This window comes from Brienomyrus brachyistius, chromosome 1 (assembly GCF_023856365.1).
Source record: "Brienomyrus brachyistius isolate T26 chromosome 1, BBRACH_0.4, whole genome shotgun sequence".
NCBI classification, from domain to species: Eukaryota; Metazoa; Chordata; class Actinopteri; order Osteoglossiformes; family Mormyridae; genus Brienomyrus; species Brienomyrus brachyistius.
This window is the reverse complement of record NC_064533.1, coordinates 25,669,264-25,691,127: the sequence shown is the minus strand read 5'-3', so window position 1 is coordinate 25,691,127 and position 21,864 is coordinate 25,669,264.

The window sequence follows — 21,864 nt, the reverse complement described above, 5'->3', positions numbered from 1 at the left end:
GACTGACAGAACAAATTGCTGTGATTAAGACCTCGAAGGAGATAAATAAAAACAGTAGCCTTTGGCCACTAAGGATGCAGGTGGGGGTGTGTGTGGGGGGGGGGTAGAACCACACAGCGCTAAGAACACTTATTAGCACCGCTCAGGTAGCGCTGTCATCTTAGATTTTATGTAATCAATATAGAAACAAGGATTACAGTGGACCAGGATCTTGAACAGAAAATAGACTACCGGTCCCCAAATGACCCCACAAAGCAAATGAGCAGGGGTACACAGATTACCCCCTAATGGTGGCATGCAAACGCTCCTAAGAATGAGTGTTTAAAGGGAAGGATTAGAAGGAGAACAGGGAGATTATTGTAGAGACCAAAAACGATCAGATAACATGAGACATGGTCCCAGTGGACATCCTCTCTCGTTGTAAGACTTCAGCAAGGCTTTATACTCAGTTAACTAATTTTCCATTGGCCTGAAATATATGTGATCTAGGATAACTTAAATATAAATATTAATGATGATTTTTACCCCCGTCACTTCATTCTTTTAGATCTTCTACTTTAAATAGAAAAGTTTTGTTGCACTACTTTAAGCCAATTTTGTCATTTTTTAAACGTGTGAATTATTATAGTAACAGTAATTATAATTATGTGCATAGCAGATGAAATACCACGTAACATTATCCCAAATTTCTGCATAGACCACTTTTTTATATTAATTAAAAAGCTACTTCAAATTTTTTGCCCACAGTGGCAGATCATTAAGTAAATTATGGTCACTATCGTATGATGGTTATTATTTGCCCTGTCATTATCTAATACCCATATAAGATGTCCGTCACTGTCTCTGTGTTTACCAATGCAACGTAAATGTTTCATCCTGTATGTGATATACAGCTCATTGTGTGACCATTTGACAAAATGCATTTTATGGAAAGACAAACACTGTCAAATACAACTGATGAAGTACTCGATAAACTACTCAAGACGTGTGAGTAACCTTATTCAGAATATTAGTCCACATATTTTTTTTTTATAGTATATGGTGTTGTACACCCAATATAATGTTCTAATCTATAAACCACTTCAATTCCTGTTTCATAAAACAATTGCAAATTCTCCCCATGTTTTCCTCCAAGTTCTCTGATTTCTCTCGCAATCCAAAAACATGCTAAGGTGCATTGCAGTTTCCAGATCATGTGTAGGTGTGAATGGTGTTTGTGGTTCTGTGTGTGTGTGTGGTCCAGATATACCCTACCTTGTGGGGACCAAATGTCCCCACAATGTGATGAATATCCTTTTTTTCCTTATGAGGACCTGTTTTCTGGTCCCCATATGGGAAAACTCAATATTAAAAAAAAAAAGGGTATTCAAAACTGCAATCAAAAAACTAAAAATGCAAAAACTCATATATCGTTTGGTTGCTTATGGTTATGGCTAGGGCTGGGTAGGGGTTAAGGTTGCTATCGTTAGCATTTGTCCCAATAGAAATGAATGCGTGGTCCCCACAAAGATATGATTACAGGCGTATGTTTGTCTGTCTGTTTGTCTGTCTGTGAGCATGCATATGTGTGTGTGTGTGTGTGTGTGTGTGTGTGTGTGTGATCCCCTGACCCTGCAGTGGGTGCAGCTAATGACTTACCTACTTTTAACACAAGGATGGATAAAGTACAGCTGTTCCATGCTATTAAGGAAACAGCCAATCTCTGTATGTTTTCCAACTGCACAGCGATCTGTCTGCTTTTTTTGCATTGATGTTCCTATTAAAAATGAGGGGAGAGTTTGTTCCAAACAGTGAGACTTCATTCAAAACATTTTTTATTTTTGTTTCGTCAAAGAATAAAATGCCGTTGATATGGGGAATTACAATATCCAGTCATCCATCGAATCACACTTTTCATTCTATTTGACAAGAAATCTGGTGTAGGGGCACTCAAGCGGACTTAATCCTTAATTAAACAAAGTAAAAAAACATAAAGCATTGGGTGTTATGTGAAAAACAAAACCAAGTCACCTGCCTTGCATGTCTCGAGTCTGCAGGAGGAAGCCAGGGAATCTTCAGGAAGCCCACGCGAGCACCAGGAGAAGAGGCACACGCAGAGCCAGGGTTACATTTGATGGATCCTCAGTTCTGGAGGTGTGATGTGACAACGCTATATATAGATACTACACATAATACACACATACACTCTAACCAAACACTTAATACACTGAAGCGACGTGCTCCGTGACTCTCAGCCTCCGAGGTACAGAAATTTGCTCACTCCAGAAGTCAGTTTGAAGGTTTTACCCAGAAGGTGAACAACCCAGGAGGTACAATGTCAGAAAACAAAATCTGAAGCAATCTTTGTCGGTCAATACAATTCTAATGTTTAATCACCGAATTTCATTCTGAGACACGTCTTAAGTGCGAGAGTCGTACACATCAATTTTCAAAATCACAATTTGGTAACATGCTTCAAAACTTTTATCCATCCTAAAGCTGAAGTGGAGGTACTGTATCATACTGAGGATACAGTCAGTTAAAGCCTAAGAGAAACATAATCTTCCAAGGCTTAATCTTTTTATACTTTCACCCCACCCAGTGGACAGTTTGTAACGTCTTTTATTTTTATTACTGCCCTCATTTATAACGATATGGAAAGGAAGATTGATACAAATCTACCACAATAAACATCGAGCGATCCATCTCCCAACCTCTAATGCAGTGCAGGGTCAAGGCGTGGGTACCAGTGGGCAGGTGCTGGACAGTGCCTACCCAAATGGATCGTCTGCCCACCCTACTGTAACAGAACAATCATTATTGATTTAACAGAACCTCCCTACCCTCACCCCACCTAGCCAAGAGCTTTTACGATCACCATCCCTACCCATCAGGAGACCTCTGACACCATCCAAAGCTTATGGCTAACCCAGCATACTCAAATGCTCACCTCAGGATGGCATCCAGGTAACCCCTGGCAGATATCCCAGGGAGTGCTGGGCACCAGGCAGGGGACACGCAGTATGGGATGCCAGTCCACTACAGGGCACACACAATCACACACAGGGGCGTTGGAGTGGCATGGATACCTTGGCAGATTCAGGGGTTCCAGCACTTAATAGGTGCTCTTGAATAAAAAAATTGGCTTGGAGTCAGGGTGGGAGGCAGGGCTGCTGGGATGGGCGCAAGGTGACATTTTGTCAGGGGGGACATAATTTCTAGGTATGCCCCTGCTCTCACACTATGAGGTATTTGGAGTTACCAACTGGCCTAGGAGCATGTGCTTGGTCTAGAATGCAGAGAGGAAATTCACACAAGATAGGGTACAGAGAATTTGCGAACTCCACACACATACACACACATGTAGGGTATACCTATCCTTATGGGGCCCGCTCATTCACTTCTATGGGAAAAATGCTAACTATGACAACCTTAACCCCCACCCTGCCCTAACCATAAGTAACCAAGAAAAATACAAGAGTTTTTGCATTTTTAGTTTTTTCATAGCAGTCACTGATTTTTATAAAATAGAGTTTTCCCTTATGGGGATCAGGAAACCATTCCCCATAAGGGAAAAAAAATGGATATTTATCACGTTATGGGGACATTGTGTCCCCATAAGGATAGGTATACCTGCTCTCTCTCTCTCTCTCTCTCTCTCACACACACACACACACACACACACACATCAGAGTGGCATGGATACACAGGATTAACAAGCCCCAACTCTAAAAAATGAGACAATTGGAACTGAAGAGAAAACAGAAAATGCCTGTTTTATTTTTCTTCAAAATTTCTGACCTGTTTGGCAGGGGCGTATACAGGGGCGGGCCACAGAGACACCGCCCCCAGTTGAAGCCTGGTTGGCCCCAAGAATGCAGGATTAAGATGGTCCCACTCTATGAATTATGGCCCCTCTTATTTCCGCCACCTTAAAAACATTTATAGAATTGCCTCTACACCTTGGTAACAAGGCAAACCTAACAGACCTGAGAGGGGGGGATGGGGGGGGGTGCACAAGCCAGAAAAAAGTTAATCATCCTTCAGAGAGTCGTACAAATAACTGGCTGCAGGGCTGGGGGACAAGGTAGGAAAAGGAGGCTGGTGGAGACAGACAGGCGGAAACCGGAAATGGGAGTCAGCGAAGACAAAATTGTAACTGTTATCATTTTTAGGACATTTTTTGAGGACATTTTCCTTGAGCTTGGGATACAAAATATTTTTTTGTGTAATTTTGAGCCAAAGCAGAAAAGTACTTGATCTATGGTGATATTGTTCTGCTTTAATAAACTTGTTGTCATTATCTGTAAAATTAAAAACAAAAACAAACTAACTGAATATCTGGTCACAGGTGGTGCGGTAGGGTTGTGATATCACCGCATGCCTCTAGGCCTGGGGGTTCGAATCCCCTCTCCTCTCTGTATGTGTGGAATTTGCATGGTCTCCTCCTGTTGTTTGGGTTCCCCGGCTTCCTTCTACAGGCAAATCAGCATTTCTCAGTTGCCCATAGCGTGTGCGTGCCCTGTGATGTACTGGCAACATCTCTCGGCTCTTCTCCGGCCTTATGCTGCCTGAGATAGGCTCCAGGACTCTCATTATACTGTTCTGGATAAGCAATACAAAGATGGATAGATATCCAGTCAGGATCATAGTGGTGTGAAGAATAGGACATAAGGTGGGGTATGGCCTGTACAGGATTGTGGCCCATCTCACAACATTTACACACATAAATTTACTCCCTAGAGCCAGTATTTCACAGGAATGATGTGTCTTCTGGGACCTGTGGAGGGAAATACAGAGGAATATGGAGATGAACGTGTCAGCATCTCACAGACAGAGCCGGGGCTGGATTTGAATCCAAATGCATAGAGCTGTGAGATGGTAATGGTAGCCATTGAATCAGCATGCTGCCACTCTATCTGAACCTCTACCCTCTCAGATTTCAGGATTCAAAGCTCCGGCAATGCAAACATTTCACATCCCCAGTTACTGTGTTTCCATACATTTATTAATATTTTGTCATATCAAAAGGTCAATGTGTCCTCCTTGGAAGATAAAAACAATTGTGAGATAAGCACATTTGTTTGACAAAAAAGAAGGTGAATAATAAACTATCACCTGCAAAGTTTGACCTTAGCCTTTATCAATTCCCCTTAATTAACATGCGGCGACAACCTTTCTGTGACCGACGATTCAATTCTCCAGCGTTATCACAATGGAGCCAATCTGGGAGATAGAGGTGCTGTAGATGTGTGGGTAACATGCAAAATGCAGGAAAGATAAAATAAACAGCCTGAAACCTAAATATGATTATGCCAGGCCCGAACATTTCCTATTTGGCCAATGGTGTGAATTGCAACAACAGAAAACCTGCAGAGATGCAACTAACAGCAAAATAATAACTGATTATATGGCTCGAACCTTCTTGTCTTTACATATACCGAGGAAAAAGAAAACATAAAACATTTCTTTGCAGACTGGAAAGCTTTGCTAAACTTTTGAACACAATAAGTGTTGTGGATGAAAACTGAGCCAGTAGCAGCATTGTCATTAACAATAGTTGTGTCATAGTAAGTTAACAAGTGCAATTTTACGGAACTGTGGAGGATCATGAGGACATTTATGTCCTGTGAAGGTCAACCATTCTGCACAGACTGCGCCCTGACCATAATGAGGGAGTTGAAGATTGATGGAAGCAGTATTAGGGGTCTTCTCTTCTGGAATGTAACAGGGATTTTAAGACGGTGCTGAGAACCATGCAGAAATAAATGTTGTTAATACAACACAAAGACAAAAAATAACTTTCCGCAAAAAAAATAAAAAATAAACTGCAAGACTAATTTTCTTAGATGGCGAATTCAGCAAACCGCTGTGTCAGTATAGTGATACATCACTTGGGCACCCAAAAGTAGAGGTGATGGGGATGTGTGGAGACACCCAAGCAGCTACTGCGATCTGTGAGGTGTACGTGTTTAGAAAAAGTCCTTCTCTAAGCTCTTTCGGGAACCACCATCTGCTGTGGGGATCTGCCCAGTTTATGGTCAACTACAATGCACAACATTTTCAATATTATTAATGTGGGAGAGATGTACATGTATTCATCCTACAGATCTTTAGTGCTCATGTATAATTTCGGCAAAGCAAAGTACACACTCCAGCAGCTCTGACTGTGGATTAACACTGAAGGGATCGTGTTTAATCTAGCTTTGCGCTTTCTGTATTGCTGGAATACACTGTGCCGGCAGCAGTTCTCTTTCAGACCGTGCGTCTGCGCGTCTGTTTACTTTTTGGATGCCAGAGGAGCCACGCTTAGCGACACACTCTGTTGCTATGACGGTTTGAAGGCCAAACGGGGTACAGGAGGAGGGCTGAGCAAGTTGGGAAAGTCGATCATTATGTCCAGGCCTTTCGTGAACGTTGAGGATCTCACACCTGATGTGCTTTTGTTCTTACCATACTCTTTATGGTACCTAGATAAGCTAGATACTGCTATGCCAAAAATGAAATCTAACCAATTACCTTACATTTCATTGCTCCTCAAAACAAAAATACAACTAAAAATGCTTCAAAATCAAACACATACCAATCAAGAAGTTATATTTACAGTCTGCAAGAAAACAAACAAAAAAATAATAAAGCAGCATTTAATAAATAAAATGTACCGACAAACATGTCATAGATTAGGAAGGAGATTTGATTAAATTATTTTTTCACTGAATTGGTTACTTGGCATTTTAGCCATAAAAGGTTCTTGGCGTGGAACCAGTGTACATTTATGCCTACATGAAGGATCTGTAGAAGCAACTACAAGGGGAAATGCCTCTATACTACATGATTAAAAACCGCATCAATCTAGGTCAAAAGCATTTATTCTATTATAACTTGTAGAAAATTATTCTGGACAGTCTTCAGCTATGTTGTTCACCACATTTGGCTATACAAGCTCATCATACATACATCCATACAAGCATCTTCCATACTCACTTCCGTCCAGTACGAGTTAGATGTGAACCTTGGAGCCTGTCCCGGGCAGTACAGGACACCAGTCAGGGGGCACCCTGGATGGGATGCCAGTTCATCACAGGGCACACGCACAGTCACACACTATGGGCCATTTAGGGACACGAATTCAGCAGAGCAGAAGGTTCTGTACAGTTGGAGGAAGCTGCCGCAGACACAAGGTGAACCTGAAAACACTACACATTGCCATGGATATGCAGGCTCAGCACTTCTTGATGTGGTGAAGTTGGTGAAATATCACAGGATTAGTTTGCCCCACGCCCCATCGGGGGTGATTTCCCGCCTTGCGCCCATAGCTTCCCGGACAGGGTCTGGATCCCTGTGACCCTGAATAGGACAAGCTGGTATAGAAAATTAATGGGCAGATAGCTTGCCCCATTAAAGATAGGAAAGCTCTGGCCGATTCAGGGGATCCAGCACTTTACATAAATTATACTGTGCCCCCCCCCCCCCTCCACGGAACCTATGTATTTAATAAGGGAAGGGAAAAAGCATCTTCCACACTCAAAAAAAAACATACACCATATAATATGTAACATGATTTTCATTATTTACATGAACAAGAATATGTTTTGTTGTTTTCCTGAAATACTCAATGTTTTCTTTTTATTTCTTGGGGGGAGTGGGTGGGTTTACACTGGCCTGGTTGCTTTTAAGATTTCCTTCCAGCTGATCAAAGAATGACACTCTAAGTGGGTTATGGGGCTGAATCTTTGGCCACGCTGCTTCCTGCCCTCAGAAAAATCAGAGAAAACAGTGACCCCCCCCCTCGTAGAAGCCCCTCGGGGGTACACTCCACGGTGACACTGCTCAAAAAGGTAAAGCCCAACCATCAGGAAGGTGACACCTGTCTGGGTGCGTCACGCATTTGCTCACCTCGGAGAGGGTAGCAGGCGAAACATTTCCCATTAATAATTAAGGAAATTATGCCGAGCGCGAGCAGCAGATGTTAGAGAAGATGATAAAAGGGCGGATCGGGTATTTGCCTGCTTTTCCTGCCTCGCGGCCAGAGATGTACGAGCGGAGAGGAGAGCAGCAGAATGATTAAATTCAATCCCAAATGCATCCGGGGCTCTCGCTGTCACTGCCTCAGAAAAGGGAATTATACATTTGTCAGTTTGTCACAAAAAGAGGAATTATTGTCCTAGAAGAGAAAAAAATACTTCACCTGCCCTCCATATTTCTCCTGCTTCTACATAGGGCTGGAAATTATTTAACCCAACCATGCCTATAATACAAGCCCTAAACAGTCTGTTTGGTTTCAGAGCCACTGGGGCACTGGCCTGAAATGAAAGCTGATTGGCCCCTGAGTCACCCACTCTTGTCACTCACCAATTCTTAACATATCATGCAGGGGCTGACACTTCTGTATGAATTATGACCTCTCTTATAGCCCCCACAATAAAAAAAGTAAACCTTAAATAAACTCGCAGACCATTAATTATTTAATGTCACACTTTATTGTCACACCAGCCACTTTCAGTACACTAAATGTGGTGGCATGAAACAACGTTCTCCAAGATCGCGGTTCTAGATATATCCATAAAGTGCAGAGACAGACAGGACAAGTGGGAAAAAAAACAACATGACACACAATGTAAAATTGAACAATGATGGAATGTTTAGAATGGGCAATAATGGAAGCAGCAGAGCATGTAAGTGTTATGCAGGAGTAAACATATTAATAAATATCAGAGATAAATAATGACGAATAAAGAGTTCTACAGCAATGAAGTTCAAAAAAGTGCTAGTGGACAGCATAGTCCTGTTCATATCTGTGGACAAGGGGCAGCAGATAGAGTCTGGACTGGCTATAGGGAGGAATTCAGCCTGATTTATGAAGGGTTCAAATGCCAGAGCAGGAATTCTGAAAGAAAGCAACTTTAAAATACGCTACAGTATAAAACAAAGGCCATGAAGAGGAACTGACCTTTATATTTCAAACCAAAAATGTACAGAACACTGAAAACCTTTTCAAATAAACATTTCCATACCTTTACAGAAATTATTGGAAAAAATTTGTCACTTCTAGCTATCACTAAAATCAGCCATGGCTTGTTAGTTTGTGAAGGTCTCTGTATTTAAGTTTCCACTATCTGGAGCTAAACTGAAACTCAACCTCCAGCATTTCTGCCCCTTAACTCGGGTAACAGACGGTAGGTGAGCCACCCGTGCTGCCTGGAAGAGGGAATGCCGGGAATGAAGCTGTGTGGCCTGGGAGATCCCTGTCGACAGCGCGCTATTCCCGTAAGTTCCCAAGGGAACGTGTGAGCCACTGGGCGAACAGCGCAGCATGGGGATGTTGAAACAGACCAGAACTTTATTTGGGTTTCCGTTTTAAGGGCCTGCCTGGGTGTAATGAAGAACTCAGAGTACCGAGACACCTTCTGAATAAGCAAAAAAATTTGCAGACGGGCAGAAAGACAGTAGAATTTTTTAAAAAGAAAATGCTCTCCAGTTAAATTTGCTATCTTGCAACAAAATAAATTTATATATAAAATACCAACGGCCTGATTGCCCTAAAATTATATAGCAATCTTTTCAATAATCCCTCCTTAGAAATTAATCTTCATTTCATTAGAAATTAGTAATTATTTCAGCGTTCTGACACTTTAAAATTCATTGGTTCAGACCTAAAAATTGCAAGATATCACCTTAACTATATTGTGCATTGTAGTCTTTTTTCCAAGAGAGCTGTTTCATTAGACTCATTTTGAGGGACTGTATAACCTGGTTTGGGCCCGTAATGACTAACTCCATGGAGATCAGAGAAGAATGGAGATCTGGTGAGAATAATAAACGGTCATTGTGTGTCTATAGTACAGCTGATAAACACTTTCTCTGTCTTTCATTGTCAAACACTGGGATCCGTGCAACAGGAATTTGATCCCGTTCCTGCACTTAACAGCATGGTCATTTTGAGTTCCGTGAACATTAACACCAAATATCCGCCTTATTATCTGGTGGATTTTTAGAGACCAGAGTTTTTATTCAGTTATCTGTTTTATTTTTTAATCCTCTAACAGCAGATTATTTCTAATGACAGAAATTGGAACAATATCAAGTTCAAAAGTGAAAACCTCATATAATCACATTTACATACATATTTTTTTTTTTCATTATTTTCTTTCTTTTTTGAAAATTCTGGACCCCCTGCTAGACAAAATTACTTCCGAAGTACGATAAATGATGCTAACTCTCACTGCAGCTATGGGTCCAGATCCAATGGGAGTTATGTCCTGGCATCCTTCCAGTTGCACACCCCTGACATGGAGCAGGCCGCATCACCGTGCCAACAGTTGTGTTACATTACCATCACGATGGGACCCCAACGAGCAAAACTATAGTTGCTTTTGAAGCCTTATCGGACGAATGCCAGAGTGACATTAGGCACCTCTCCAAAGCGAGGTTATCACAGCCCGTGTGCATAATCAGCTTCGGTCGTGAGATTTGAGCAGGTAGTGTCAATTTTTCTGTGGTGTTAGTCCTTCACCTTAGATAGAGGATCAGTCAAGGATGGTTTGACGCATGTCTGTGCAGAGATCGTCTTTCATTCGCCGCGTGTACCATGCACCAGCACTCAATCATTTTTATCGAAGCACGCACAAACACAGGCCTGATGAGTGGGCAGTGCTGGGTCAGATCTTGTCCTTTTTTCAGGGATTTGACATTGAATCCTCGAGGTCCTTCGCAGCTGGCCAGTGAAAATGCGTCTTAGTGGCAATGGCAGACAGGCAGACAGGCAGACGTTGGTGCATTACCCCTTCTGCAAGACATTGATAAGTGAAACAAGGAAAATGTGCAAACTCATGACTGCGCTCTACTGATGTCGCTTGTCATAGGAACCACAATTTGAACAATAATGAAAAAAAAACATCTAAGAAGCAAAATTTAGATGATCCTGGGAGGTAATGGGACTCTGTATGCCCTATCTACACATCGGTGTTAATAAATTATATGGCTAAAAGCTGGTTGATACCAGACTAACAGTATAAACTCAACAGGAACAGCTGAATAATAAATCAATTCACAGCTTCAATCCACCCAGATGGCTTTACAACCCGCTGCCTAGTGAATTTGTTTTTGTTCCCACTCCAGTTTTTCCTGCCTTCTCTTCGAGACAAAAAATGACTATCATTGCACATCCAGAACGGAAACAGATTCATCTCCCCTGATTCAATTCTGCATCATGTACTGTGCTAATGCAGCACCTGTTGGTGGTTGTAGTGCTCAGGCTTTTTAAGATGCCGATCTGTATCCGAAATAACTGTCATATAAAGAAACTCATGGTCATTAAGTGTGCATGTTACAGGACGTGCTCTATGCTTTGGTCTGAATTAAAAAACAACTTTGTCATAATATATCGTAACGTATCTAGTGAAGAACTGGCTGGTTTTATTTCAGTTTTGAAGACTTTTTATCTACAGATCGTATTTCTGAGCAGGGTTGGGAGGGTTACTTTAGAAATGTATTTTGGCACTGAATAATACATGTTAAATCCAAGGATCACAATATTTAAGTAACAAAGCCCGATTGTGTTCTGTTACTTTGCAATTACTTTAATATGAAATGTGTGCACAAACATAAAAGACATGTCAATGAGATGACTTTTACTTAAGTAATCTGCAATCTTTTTCTTCCTATTATTGCACCAAAATGCAGTTACATTTTTAAAAATCTGCATTATGTAATTTTTTATATGTATTACATTACTCCCCAAGCCTGTTTATGATGAGATGGAAATAATAGTTGAATAATGATATAAATACCATCAATGAGGAATTTATGACTGCAATCTATCTATCTATCTATCTATCTATCTATCTATCTATCTATCTATCTATCTATCTATCTATCTATCTATCTATCTATCTATCTATCTATCTATCTATCTATCCGTCCATCTTTATATGTCCTTTATGGTGTCTTGGTGCTGAATGACGTCGAATCTTCTCCTCCGTCTCCCTTTTTCCCTGCAATTCAGCTTCTGCCTGTACCAGTTTCACCACATAATCCAAGGCCCTGTCTTCCAGGTAGATCATTTGCCTCACTGTGTGGGTGAATGTGTAAGTACCCGCCCCAGCACACTGACATCCAGGGATGGCTCTTCCCAGCCACATTTTTGACAATAAGCTTTGGATTACTACAGTGTTAACAGGAATGTACGTTAATTCAAGGAGATGGTGGGACACCATGTCTCTATCAAACTTCAACAACACTGACCTGGTTCTGACATTTGATGAGCAAATCCAATCTTGCAAACAAAGTGTCAGATCAGTAGGATTTACAGTTTTTCTCAGTCGCTTTCATGCAATTTCCTCATCAGAAGCACCATTCTCACCACTCAGTTCTCAAAACAGTAACAGTCTCCCACACAAATTAGCATTTCTCATCTGACTTTCACAAGTCATCAAAACAGTTCGTACATTCATCACTGAGAGTTGCAGGTCTCTCACTCGCTTTGATACCGTCGTGCAATGCATTAGTGTCATCAATCAAATAATTTTAAACTTCTTTCAAGTATGTAGTAAAGAGTAAGGCCAATCACACACTGTCAGTGGTAACAATAAAATTGTTCTTCAATTGGAAATAAATGGAATTACATGTTCTCAGATAGGAATCAGTTGGAACAAAGAGAAACACATGTTCACAATGTTGTATCACAGGTGCATGTCATGGCACTAAATTGCATTCACACAGGCATACTGTATATAGATGCTCAGGTTTCACTTAGTGCATAGTGCTGAAGATGGAGCAGGTAGTTGTGAAAGGGTGTGGTGTTCGAATTTCAAGAGGGGGAGGAGCGTGCAGAGGACAAGGAAAAAGAAGGGCTCAAGGAAGAGAACTGATTAGAATAGAACCACTGCCTCATTCTGGTGGGAGAAGCCCACTTCTGTCACATGAGCAGCAGATGGCAGTTGTGGGTATGGTGAGGGAAAACAGTGTCATTAGGCTAACAGAAATGCAGCGTAATACTGTGGAGGACAATGGCATTTTTGAAAACATCACATCTGTGAGTCTCTCCACTATTGACAGAGTGCTGAAAAAGCATGCTCTTTCGACAAAACAGCTGAACAAGGTTCCGTTTGAGAGGAACAGTGAGAGAGTAAAAGAACTAAGACACCTGTATGTACAGGTGAGGAAATTCATATTTGTCCTTGACAAGATTTAATGATCAACGTGCTCAATCTTGGGGTGGCATGGTGGTGCACCAGTTAGCACTGATACCTCACACCTCTGGGACCCGGGTTCGAGTCTCCGCCTGGCTTACATGTGTGTGGAGTTTGCATGTTCTCCCCATTTCATCGTGGGGTTTCCTCCGGGTACTCTGGTTTTCCCCCACAGTCCAAAAACATGCTGACGCTAATTGGAGTCGCTAAATTGCCCGTAGGTGTGCATGTGTGAGTGAATGGTGTGTGTGTGTGTGCCCTGCGATGGGCTGGCCCCCCATCCTGGGTTATTCCCTGCCTCGTGCCCATTGCTTCCGGGATAGGCTCCGGATCACCCGCGAGCCAGTAGGGTAAGCGGTTTGGAAAATGGATGATCAATCTTGCTCTCTCTTTTGCTCTTTCTTATTTCCAGTATATACACACGTGGACAAAATTGTTGGTACCCTTCAGTCAATGAAAGAAAAACTCACAATGGTCACAGAAATAACTTTAATCTGACAAAAGTAATAATAAATAAAAATTCTATGAAATTTAACTAATAAAAGTCAGACATTGATTTTTAACCATGCTTCAACAGAATTAATAAAAAAAAAAAAAACTCATGAAACAGGCCTGGACAAAAATGATGGTACCCCTAACTTAGTATTTTGTTGCACAACCTTTTGAGGCAATCACTGCAATCAAACGATTCCTGTAACTGTCAATGAGACTTCTGCACTTCTCAGCAGGTATTTTGGCCCACTCCTCATGAGCAAACTGCTCCAGTTGTCTCAGGTTTGAAGGGTGCCTTTTCCAGACGGCATGTTTCAGCTCTTTCCAAAGATGCTCAATAGGATTGAGGTCAGGGCTCATAGAAGGCCACTTTAGAATAGTCCAATGTTTTCCTCGTAGCCATTCTTGGGTGTTTTTAGCTGTGTGTTTTGGGTCATTGTCCTGTTGCAAGACCCATGACCTGCGACTGAGACCAAGCTTTCTGACACTGGCCAGCACATTTCTCTCTAGAATCCCTTGATTGTCTTGAGATTTCAATGTACCCTGCACAGATTCAAGACACCCTGTGCCAGATGCAGCAAAGCAGCCCCAGAACATAACAGAGCCTCCTCCATGTTTCACAGAAGGGACAGTGTTCTTTTCTTGATATGCTTCATTTTTCCGTCTATGAACATAGAGCTGATGTGCCTTGGCAAAAAGTTCAATTTTTGTCTCATCTGTCCATAGGACATTCTCCCAGGATCTTTGTGGCTTGTCCACATGTAGTTTGGCAAATTCCAGTCTGGCTTTTTTATGACTTGTTTTCAACAATGGTGTCCTCCTTGGTCGTCTCCCATGAAGTCCACTTTGGCTCAAACAACGACGGATGGTGTGATCTGACACTGATGTTCCTTGAGCTTGAAGTTCACCTTGGATCTCTTTAGAAGTTTTTCTGGGCTCTTTTGTTACCATTCATATTATCTGTCTCTTTGATTTGTCATCAATTTTCCTCCTGCGGCCACGTCCAGGGAGGTTGGCTACAGTCCCATGGATCTTAAATTTCTGAATAATATGTGCAACTGTAGTCACAGGAACATCAAGCTGCTTCGAGATGGTCTTATAGCCTTTACCTTTGACATGCTTGTCTATAATTTTCTTTCTAATCTCCTGAGACAACTCTTTCCTTCGCTTCCTCAGGTCCATGTTGAGTGTGGTACACACCATGTCACCAAACAACACAGTGACTATCTGGAGCCCTATATATAGGTCCACTGACTGATTACAAGATTGTAGACACCTGTGATGCTAATTAGTGGACACACCTTGGATTAACATGTCCCTTTGGTCACATTATTTTCAGTCTTTTCTAGGGGTACCATCATTTTTGTCCAGGCCTATTTCATGAGTTTTTTTTTTAATTAATTCTGTTGAAGCATGGTTGAAAATCAATGTCTGACTTTTATTAGTTAAATTTCATAGAATTTTTATTTATTATTACTTTTGTCAGATTAAAGTTATTTCTGTGACCATTGTGAGTTTTTCTTTCATTGACTGAAGGGTACCAACAATTTTGTCCACGTGTGTATATGAATGTTATATATGTTTGTTTCTATTGTACAGAGGATACTTGAGTTGGAGGCCAGTGAGACCCAGCACATTTTGGTGTAAGTAGATGAAGCAGGACTTAATATAAACAAAGTAAGGCGATGAGGTAGAAACATAATAGGTCAGAGGGCCACAGTCCATGTCCTAGGCCAGCGTGGGGGAAATATCACAATGTGTGCGGCTATTGCTGAACATGGAGTCATTCACAACACAGTCACCACTGGGCCCTGCAACACCGACTGGCATCTTCAGCTTTTGGATGGGCTCTGCAACGGTCTTATTCCAGAAAATGCAAGGGGGATTGTGAGGGCCAACATGCCATGCTATGTTGTGATTTGGTACAATGTACGTTTTCACCATTCAAACCATGCGAGGGAATAGTTTGAAACTCACCAACAAATGATGATGGTGTTCCTGCCACCTTAATCACCATTCCTCAACCCTACTGAGGGATTCTTCTCTCCTTGGAGGTGGAAGGTGTATGATTGCAGGCCCCATGATCAAATGTCCTTACTGGAGGCAATGGATGCTGGCTGTGGGGACATCGCACCTGAGGCTTGTCGGGCCTGGGTGCGGCATGCCAAACGGTTTTCCCTGACTCAGAAGAGAAACTATCAGGTGGGATGTAGACACAATGATGTGGCCTAACAGGGAAGAGAGACAGGATGCCCCTTGAGGGATTTCACAGCACATCTGTGTTCCCCCTGCTCTAAACCAGGGGGTATGTAAGACAGTAATTTGATGCAGGTTTATCCATATATACATATCTGTATAAATGTACTACATACTGTAAATGCACTACAGTACAGTAAATGCACAATGTTCAATTCCATATTTTTCTGTGTATATTTTCAGTTACTAGGTTCTATGCTTTCTCAGTTACAGTAACAGTATTTGTAAAATTTATAAATGCTTCACATTACGTTTTATTCTGTTTTTTTCCCTCTACATTAGATTTGAGTAAGGATTTAATTAAAAGATTAAAACATTTGCTGACTAAGTCTTAATGCACTGGTGAAAGTGTTTTATTCATTTGTCACAGTGTTGAGGTGATTGACTGATGTTGTATGTTCTGCTCTCACACACGTGCACAAGGTTTTGATTGTTTTAGTAGCTTCTGCACAGGTGATTTAGTCTTAGGAGAAATGCATGAACTGTTTTGAGCACTGCATTAAGAGTAGTGAGAGTGGTCTTTCTGATGAGAAAATCGCATGAAAGCGACTGGAAAAAAACTGTATTACATGCCCGAATATCCTTTAAGTGGTAATGTCTCAAGTGGTAGATTGGCATCCAGTCCATAGTGTAATGTCTCCTGTGGTAGATTGGCATCCTGTCCACAGTGTAATGTCTCCTGTGATAGATTGGCATCCTGTCCACAGTGTAATGTCTCCTGTGGTAGATTGGCGTCCTGTCCACAGTGTAATGTCTCCTGTGGTAGATTAGCATCTTGTCCACTTTTTAACGTCTCCTGTGATAGATTGGCATCCTGTCCACAGTGTATACCTTGTGCCCCCCCCCCCATCATCATCCTGACCAAGAAAAATGAGTGTCAGAGATACCAAAAATACATCTGTTATGCTGAACAGAACTTTGAACTTTTTTGTAGCTAGAAATATATACACATATATGTCCTCAGATACAAATTTGAAAATTCATTTGAGCTGACCAGGGTGTCAAGCCTGAGGAGGTAAATAGGTCTATCAGTAAAAATATCATATAGAACTTTTGCATTTTTTTAGATACCTGCACAAATTTCTTTTGCAAAAAAAGACAACTCAAGTACACCTCAGTAATTATGTGACATACATACAAGTACAAGGCAATGATAGAAAATCCCAAACAATGCTATGTTACATCTTCAGCAACATGAATCAGTAATGTAACATGAATTTGTAAGTCCACACATCCAAGTAAACCTGCAGATCTTCACATACTGAACGAGAAAAAGGCCCTGCGTGTAAAAAGGCTACTCTCTAAATAAATCAAGTCCCTCTTTTTTGAGAATAGCTTCTATTCAGATTGATGAAACAGCCAAACAAGCAAGGCAGCGATTGTAAGCGAGTAGCTTTGTGGTTTTGGTCTGGAGAGTGATGGAAAAAATATAGAAGGTAAGCCGACAAGAACATGTCGGCTTTCGTTTTGGAACACATGAGAATGAACAATAACTGCTTCCTACATCTGAGGACTTTTTGTGCTGAATTATTACATTCAGGCAGGTTTGGCTAGGGCTGCTCTGTAGCCCACTAGTGGCTGTGAATTCCTATTGTCAAATCTGTAGCTGATGTAAATAGTTTCAATGTTGTGATAAACAGCAGAATTGTTATTATTATTTAAATGAGGAAACCAATTCAAAGTTGAGTGCGGCATTTACATATGCAAGGACGCAGTATGCAAAAATGTGTTTCTTATTCCTAATGTTTTACTTCTTAAAATGTATTCTTTTTATTTATCTGTTTTGCTTGCTAATTTGTAGTATTGGGCCGGTCTATAAAATCTCTTTTAGATACCACCCTCAACTAGGGTGACCACCTAATCTATGTCAGGGTGGACAATTTTAGCAAGGACAGGGTTTGTAAACTAACATATCAATTAAAAAGACCAGGATTTCACTTTAGCACTGAGTTCTAGCTGCGCACTGATTGGTCAGTCTGCTATAATCATGCGTGTATCACTAACGTTAATGTGATGAGTCTTTTAATCAAAGAAACAAACCTGTAAAAGCACAAGAAGAGTTGAACTAATTAGCCAAGCACATGAACCTTTCAGTTTTAAAGTAGTTTGAAAAACCTGAGGTATCACCAGCGCTTAGTTTAATTAACTTGTACATCCATCCATTTTCCAAACCGCTTATCCTACTGGGTCACGGGGGTCCGGAGCCTATCCCGGAAGCAATGGGCACGAGGCAGGGAACAACCCAGGATGGGGGGCCAGCCCATCGCAGGGCACACTCACACACCATCCACTCACACATGTACTCCTACAGGCAATTTAGCAACTCCGATTAGCCTCAGCATGTCTTTGGACTGTGGACCGGGGACTGTGGACCGGGGACTGTGGACCAGGGAAACCGGAGTACCCAGAGGAAACCCCACGATGACATGGGGAGAACATGCAAACTCCACACACATGTGACCCAGGCGGAGACCCAGAGGTGTGAGGCAATAGTGCTAACCACTGCACCACCATGCTGCCCTTAACTTGTACATCTTAATATTTTTATCTATCCAGTGGAAGTACTGTAGCGGTCAAAATAATTACACTTGTTAGGGATGAATGTTGTGCTCAGTATTCTAAGAATCTACATCCTTCTGAGGATTCTAATAAAAATGTATAATTAATTATTTATTTATTTATGCTGCCACCATCACCAGATGAAGCAGAACGATAGGTGGATCAATGGATGTAAGGATGGATGTACCAGAGACATGTATAATATCATCCAAGTAATTTCATATTGAGCAGCTGTAGGTCGTCTCATAAATTTTGGAACATAATTGGATTGGTTTGCATTGGTGACACAATGTGGTATGCTTTTATAGGTCCCGGAATCTCTGGTATTGTCACTGCAGGGGATTCCCCACAATTCATTTTTAATCAAATGGATTTAGAAAAGAAAGCAAGAAAAAAAAAAATATATATATATATATGTTATTATAAATTATATATATATATATGTTATTATAAATTATATATATATATATATATATATATATATATATATATATATATATATATATTGTTTCTTTATTTTATTTCAGCCTACATAGGGTCTAGAATCATCTGTGTGTCATAGTATAGCACCACAACATAAAAATCTAGAAGGATCCAAAGAGTTATTTTCCAATGGACCATTTGTGATTTAAAATATCATTCTACTCTTCCTAAGGTGCTGCGTCCTCATATTGCTTCACAGAACATCTTGCATATGGCTGGCAGCTTGCTTCTGAACGACACAATGTGTTCAATTATTACTTTGCCATTGCACATTTTGACTAAGTCTTCAGCCAGAAGCTGAACTATCCTAAAAGTAATGCATTTAATATACAAGAATACCAGAAACCTAAAAGACTGCTTATCATAATAATATTTCAGTGGCTTTTTATACCAGATTGCACACGTGGGTAATAATTCCATGTTTTTATTGCTTTTTTCTTATTCAATAATTCACTCAACACATTTTGAAAAATATGAGTGACATTTAGGCATTACACTTTTAAGCCAGTAACTATGGAAGATCACATATTGTTTAAAGGGCCGTTGCTCCGTTTAATCCTTGGGCATGTATCACACCAATTGGAAGAGAAATAGAGCCGTAGCCCCTGTCAGAATCCATCTATCTTTATATTATGGCAACACTGAATTGCTCAAAATTCCCTCGTGTTTTATAAGCATTTGCCTGTATTAATACTCTTTGATTTTGTCCATTTTTTCAATGTATCAAGTATAGGGTGAAAGTGAGTCAGCAGCCTATCGGAAGAAGCATAGAGGACAAAGCAAAGAAACACCCTGTTCTGGTATCCAGTCCATCGAATGGTACAAACTCACAGCACATGGTCATATTCTTGTACACACGGCCAGCCCAACCCTTTTTGGGGCCCAGAGCAAAATTTGATTAACCTAGTTGTCATTTGTCACCTTCCTTTCCATTCTGACAGACTGATCAGATGGGGCCCCCCTGGTGTCTGCTGGGCCCTAAGCAGCCACTCATTTCGCTTATGCCTTGGGCCGGCTCTACTTCTACATGATCAATTTTCTGAACACATGAGGGATGGGTTGTTATGATGTCGGTTAAAGTGGGTCATTAGGCTCAATCCTAAGTCTTCTTTTTTGGATATTCACATTGAAATTATTCATTGGATGGAGGAAGGTGACCATGGTAGTACAGTATGTCAAGAACTTATTCTTCTGACTCCCAGGATCAATGGCAGATGTGTTGTAGTGTTAATAGCAATGTGGTTACTGTTAAACCAATACATGAATAGTCTGAGTTGAGGGAGCATTTGCATAGACAAAAAACTTAGATGCTATCACAGTATGACCGGAGATTGTGACAGACAAAACACGAACCATCTGTAAGCATTGTAGGAAAATAATGCCGAACACAGCAGCTAACGCTACTACTATGCAAAGCCATTTCCAGCACCATCGTAGCTCTTTACTTAAATCCACTGCACCAGTGAAGAAAACATTAAAAATGTTTTATGTTTGTTATTTATATTCTATTTTATGTTCAATTGAAAAGTCAAATAGGAGAAAAGCCTGTCATTTGAGTTTGTCGTGAAATATTTTATGGTGCTAGATATGTCACGTCCGTAGCGGTGCGCAGCGTGGAAGCAGGCACGGGGAACAGGACCGGGGTGAATAAAAGGGTTTAATGCATCAAGAGCGCAAGACATGCAGACTCTGGCAACATCAATGACCAGACCCAGGAAACAGACTTGAACGCGGACTAAATACAGGACATGACATCAGACTAATGGAAAACAGCCGGGCACAATCGAGGAGGCACACTTGGTCGATCGTGGGGGCGTGGCACACATGAAGGCTGGGTGATCAGAGCAGGACAGGACCCCCCCCCCAAAGGTACGCAATCCGGGCGAGGAAAATTTCCGGGGACACTTGACCTGAAAAACAAAAGCAAGACATCAACAGAGCACCAGGAACAAGACAGACACGCAGAACAGACACAGACAACAAGCCACACAACCACTGACAAAGAACAGAGAAGGCAAACAGACACAAGGGCACCAAAAAGAAAGATACAGGGAGGCAAAGGGTGGGGGAAACAGGGAGCCAGAGGGCACCCCAGCAGGCAAAGGGCGGCAGCCACAGGGGCAGCAGGCAACCGCGAGGAGGGAGCAGGAGCCGCGGCAGGCGAAGGCGCAGCCGCCGCGGGCCAAGGCAACCGACGAGCCGAAGATGGAGGACCTGCAGCTGCCCAACAAGGCATTGGAGGCGGGACTGCAGCCGGTCGTTGAGGTGCTGCAGGCGGGATCGAGGGCAACCGGCAAGCTGGAGCCGGAGGACCCGCAGGCGACCGTCGAGCCACAGCCAGGGGGATTGAAGGCATGCCAGGGGGCAGGGCGGGCGGGACCAGACCCCGGTGTCCTCTCCCCTTCTGGGAGACTGAGAGGCGGGGTCCTGTCCTGGATCTGCCCTGCTGTGATGATGGCAGTGGGGCAGTCTCTAGGGAAGCCAGGGAGGTCAGGGAGATCCCCGAGGAGTCCCACTCGAGCTCCTCCTCCAGCTCTACTATGGACGGAGGAGCGGTGGGTCCTGCAGTCAGGGACCTCCTTTGGGACAGTGGTCACAGTGGCAGGAGTCACAGGGGCAGGAATGACAATGGGCACCGGGACCTCGGGTGTGGCAAGGGGGCAGAGCAGCAGCCGGAGGCGAGGCCTCGGGCTGCACAGAAGGAGCCTTGGGCGTGGGTAGCGCCGCAGGCGGCACAGCAGGAGGCGGTCCACTGCAGGAACCTCCGACTCTGGACCAGCAGGGGGCGCCGCAGGAGCCAGAGCCTTACTGAGCGGCTCGGGATGAGACGAGACAGGCAGGTCAGGCGCCAGCAGGACAGGCAGGTCAGGTGCCAGCAGGACTGGCGGTGGAGGGTCAGGAACAG